The 5206-nt window shown below is 33.0% G+C and overlaps 1 protein-coding gene across 1 annotated transcript in view; it reads left to right on the plus strand.

Annotated features, from left to right (window-relative positions):
- LOC118746561 (band 3 anion transport protein-like) overlaps positions 1 to 5206 on the plus strand; it is a 122933-nt gene that overhangs the window by 88271 nt on the left and 29456 nt on the right. The window lies entirely within an intron of this gene.

Consider the following 5206-nt stretch of genomic DNA (forward strand, 5'->3'; position numbering starts at 1 on the left):
ATTGAATGAATGTTTTGCTAAGTTACGGTTAACTTGGCAAAGTCTTATTTATTTACCAAATGGTCGCAGCACAATAAAAACGAAAAGTGGCTGAAAATAGCACACAATGAGCACAATAATACGAACAAATTTTTTCTTCATTTTTTCATTTTAGCGCCGCTAACTTGATTGAGCTTATGTAAACAGCATTCTAATGTATCCAAAGAGCCTCAAAAATTTCATATTAAATCACATTAATTTCTCGATACTAGGTAATGCAAAATTGAACTTTTCGTAGGATATTGCCGTAGGAAAATGTGAAAAGGGTTGTTTTACTGATTATTTTTTCGATAACTATACATTACATTTTCTCACTGGGTGTGTACGCGTGTATAGTATGTATGTTTATGTTTTTAATGCGTTTTTTTTTGTAATTTAAATATATTTTCTTATATATTTTTTTGAATTTTTTTGTTAAAATATATTTAATTATTATTTTTTTATTCTGATTCACTTTAATGAAAAAAGGCTTAAAGCTCAGTGACCCAAGACTTAGACTTGACTTGACTTGAAAATTGTATATCTGGCAAATGAGCTGCGCGAGTATGTAGTTACCTAAAAAAACAACTTCATTTAGAAACTTGGAGAACTATAGTAGATCTTCGATTTCTAAGTTGAATTTCTAAGTGCAAAGAGAACCGTCAGAGAATTATGTTGCCACATAATTTTTTCACATATTTTTAATAGAATTCCTCTAAATATGCCACACAAATATGATTTTTTGTATAAATGCAATTCATATGGCAATCGAAAACCAAACTTTCGAATAAAGACAAAAAATAAAGTAAAAACAATCACAATTTGATACGCTTCAATACATTTATTTCAACTGCAATTTTTATTAAATTTTACCACAATCAAAGTAAACGCTTAAAATTTTGCGTGCACTAATACAAATACTACGGATAAAAAAAAGGAGAGAAAGCAATAGATTACACGGAGAGTAATCGTTTCTAAGTTTCTAGGTAAGTTAAGTCAGCATAACCCAGCTTTTAACCTCAGTTACATTGTGACTTTAAATACAAAAATAAACCTTGAAGTTGTTTCAAAAACATTACTTTAATCTGAAAAATTATTATATTTTGGTTAATTTTTATTTTTATTTTTTGCTGAGTCTCTTTAATGAAAAAATACCTTGACGTCAGTGACACTATTTCAAACTAAAGCATATGTATATTAATGCGGTTGTGCAATACAACTTTTAAAAAATTTCTAATTATTGCAATAGATAAATGAATATTACGAGATACAAATACTTCCGCAATGCACAGCCTGCAATCTTGTAAAGCCGTTACATCTCATGTATCTACATGTTTATGTACAACACCATAGGAGCATAAGCAGCTTTCCCAGCATTTTTACGATATATCGTACACTGTTTTTGATGATTTGCTTATTTTTTTAGCAAACAATTTTTTAACAAAAAAGTGAATAGGGGCTAAGGATGGATATTAAATTTTATAAAAATAAAAATGCTAATATATAAAAAATTGTTTTGTTTTGATTTTGTAAAGCTTTGAAAAGACAAAAGATCTCTCGAATATGAGATGAGCTTTCCGCCATGCGACCATGCTTCAAAAAAAATAAAAAAATCGTCAAAAGTTGCGAAAAATATGTACAATATATCTTACTAATGCCAGCAAAGGGTTAAAAAGAGCCTGATGCCCTCTGCTAAGAATGCTACTCACACCAGCAAGTTAAGCCAAAATGATATTATTCAGACGTGCTATGATTTGATTCTCAAGAGATATTCACATCGATAACTTTCACGATACATTTTGGGACATGCCACATCGTCAAAAATTACACATTTGCATTTAGGCATGCGTGACTTTGTATAGTTGCTTTGCAACTGACGTTTTGGAACTCAACCGCAGTGTCAAAATATTTCTTCTCACGCTTATATTACTTCACCTGGTATAATTCCACCATGGGTGGTGGGGTGCATGCAATAACATCATACGCAATAATTCCCATTACTTGGACATTAAAAAGCAGTTTCAGAAGTGAACTACTGTCATTTTATTATTATTCCTATCTCTAAACGGTTAGACGGGGGACGCAAGCGCGAAAGCGGACCGCCGCGACGCTGGGCACTTTCAAAACTCCGTCCATTTAACTTGTTCAGGTACTACTTTTTGTCAAATGTACCTGGGCGACTACCTACATACATATGCGCACTAAAATTTGCTCTTATTGCTCAACGAGAAATAAAATAAAGCAAATTTGTGTTATTTCACCTGATTAATACATTTTAAAAATGCTCCCACCTACCATGTTTCCTCCGGATGTCTCGAAAACTGATTAGGTTGAAGTAATTTAATTTCCAAAGTGTATGGCATATTCGAATTACGTTCGATTCTAAGGAAAAATGGTGAACAACCTAAGTTTATGTATACAAAAACTGACGTTACGCCCTCCCAATTTTTAAAAGAAAAATGAATGTATTATAATTTTTTTGAACGAAATTAATTTTTCATTTAAAAAATTTTTTGTTTTCTTCATACAATTGTGTTAATATACTGATTTTTATTTTGGGAATTTTCAGTCAACATGTATGTATGTAGTTTGTTCGACATTTTTTCTTAGAATTTGAATTTGCAATACACTTTCTTGGAAAATTTTCTCCAAAAAAATTACTCCGCCCAAATATATGTAGGTATTTTGTGACCTTCATTTATTATATGTACTTTTATGCTGCTTGGAAAGAGAATTTATTCTCTTTGATTTTAATATTCGCATTGGTGTTCTAACCCATTTTATCAAGCTTTAGCTTAGAATACGCCTTACGTTTAAATATGGAGGCTATGCTCAAATGTTGTATGTAGTTGTAGTTTTTAGATCTTCACGAAAACGCTATTGCCCTAGAACTAGTGAAGCGATTTCAAAGAAAAGTGCGCCGTTTCAAAGACAAAATTCCAAACCTATCGAGTGATACATTTATGTTAGTAACCGATTCGGTGTTTGTCATAGAAACTTTCGTTTTCGGGATGTAGGATCTCTAGAGCAGTAGAAATATTATCGTGTACAAATTTTATATAAATTCAAAAAATATCGAGCAAAATTCTCGTAAACCCCTCGAATGCTTTTTTTTTTTGTTTTCCTTAGTTAAAAATTGAAGTTTTTTCGTTTCGTTTGGTATATGGGGTGTATGGGGGGTTGATTTATTCTAAGCATGTTTGTTTTATTCAAATATATGGGCATAAATGATTATCCATACAAAATCACTTCGTCATCATTTTGCAAACACATGCATACGTTGGTAGTGATCCTGCAAAAAATTGTGCGATTGATCTCTAAAGAGAGTATTCCGAGATTACTCTCAATCGGGTACAATGGGGCATTAATTAGTCCCAACTAGTCTCATACGGGTACTAATGGAGGTCAATTAGTCTCGACTCAGGCCTCATGGGTATAATTGGAGATCAATTAGTCCCCAACTCATCTCTAACGGGTACTCTTAACGATTTAATGATATGTACGCACTTAGTCAATGAAATTTCATGTGCGGCGTTAGCACACAGAGAGGGTATTCGCCTAACAAAACTGAGCACCCCGGTTCGAATCTCAGCTGGCGCAAATTTTTATTTTTATTTTTTAAAAGTTACTAGTCGCTTTTTATACCCGTTCGGGTATAAAGGGGAACAATTAGTCTCTTCATAGGACATGCTCGAACAAAAGCGATCAGTTCATTCCATATAAAGAGGTCACAAGTGGTATTAGTCGCATGCTCCTTTGCGATTGCTCCCGAAGTTATCCCGGATTAGTCCAATTTTTTGCAGGGGAGAGAAGGAGCCAAAGAGTATGTGTGTGCAGGTATATCGGCGTTTGAGTAACAGATTGCGCATTATTTATAACCTATTTTTCTGTTTCTATTTTTCTTTTAGTAATCTACATATATTTGTATATATGTATGTACATACTCTGCAGAGTGACTAGAGGACGGATGAATCAGTAGCCTGGTAAACTCCATCAATTACCGACCGACTATTTGCAGTGTATTTCAGCGATTGCTTTTACAAGGCAATGTCCTTGGCGGTACTTACCATCGGGTCTCTCTGCACTACCGAGAGTTACTAAAGTAGTCACTTGCGTGATTTATGGGCACCCTCTGTCGTAGTTTTTCGCTATTCTGCTTCCGACTGGTTCGACTCTGCACTACCACTAATAGAGTAGCTACTTACCTAGGAGTCGGTGCAGTTGTGGTTCAAAAGTAGCGATTGACTCCAGCAGTACTGGAGGGTTGGAATGCATAATGCCATAATTCGCGAAACCTTTTTCATCATAACAGATCTGTACCGTTCGTTCGTTTTTTACAAAATGAGGTATAAAATTAAAGGGCTTTGCCTGTGGATGTGCAATAACTTCTTATTTTTTCAAAAAGTGTTGCCACCTGATAAAAATTAAATTCAATTTATTTTTAAGTTAAATAAATTATTACACTATGAGTATCGATCGAAATGGTTTTGACTTTATTTCTTAATTGTATGTAGGAGGGCGCCACCTGAAATAAAGGCAGAAAGTTTAAATGTATATACTGATATGGATGTCAGACGAAAGAGGTTGTGGTTTGAAAATATTTTGCAGAGGGTTGCCACCTTGTTACAAAGTTAGACTCAATATAAGCAATAGGTTAAATAAATTCCTTCAATATGAATATACATCAAAATTGCTTTGAAGAAACTTTATTTCTAAACTGCATGTAAGAGTGTTGCCACCTGATTTTATAATTAAAATCAAATTTAATTAAGAGTATTAGACAATTTAAATATGTATCACAATACAAGTGTCGGGCGAAAAAGTTTTAACGAGCCTTTGGTTTAAAAATAATTTGTACAGGATTGCCATCTCTTTGAAAAGTCGAGTTAAATTAAATTATATGAAATATTGGAATATTGGCGTCAAACACAGGAGTATTAGGAAAAATTAAGTTTCAGCGTTTATAACATTAAAGAGGGTTTCCACCGGCATAAAAAATTGAACTAAAATTATATAATAAGTCAAATGAATTATTAAAGTATGGGTATTAATTTTTAACTTTTTTTTTTTAACTTTATTTAAGAGGGTTTCCATATACTCGTAGTAGTGATACACGTCATGGGATATATCTCGTTATGAGCTGATTGTAACGGGTGATTTTTTTGAGGTTAGGATTTTCATGCATTAG

This window comes from Rhagoletis pomonella, unplaced genomic scaffold (genome assembly GCF_013731165.1).
Source record: "Rhagoletis pomonella isolate Grant_MI unplaced genomic scaffold, Rhpom_1.0 Rhpom_scaffold_00010, whole genome shotgun sequence".
Lineage (NCBI taxonomy): Eukaryota > Metazoa > Arthropoda > Insecta > Diptera > Tephritidae > Rhagoletis > Rhagoletis pomonella.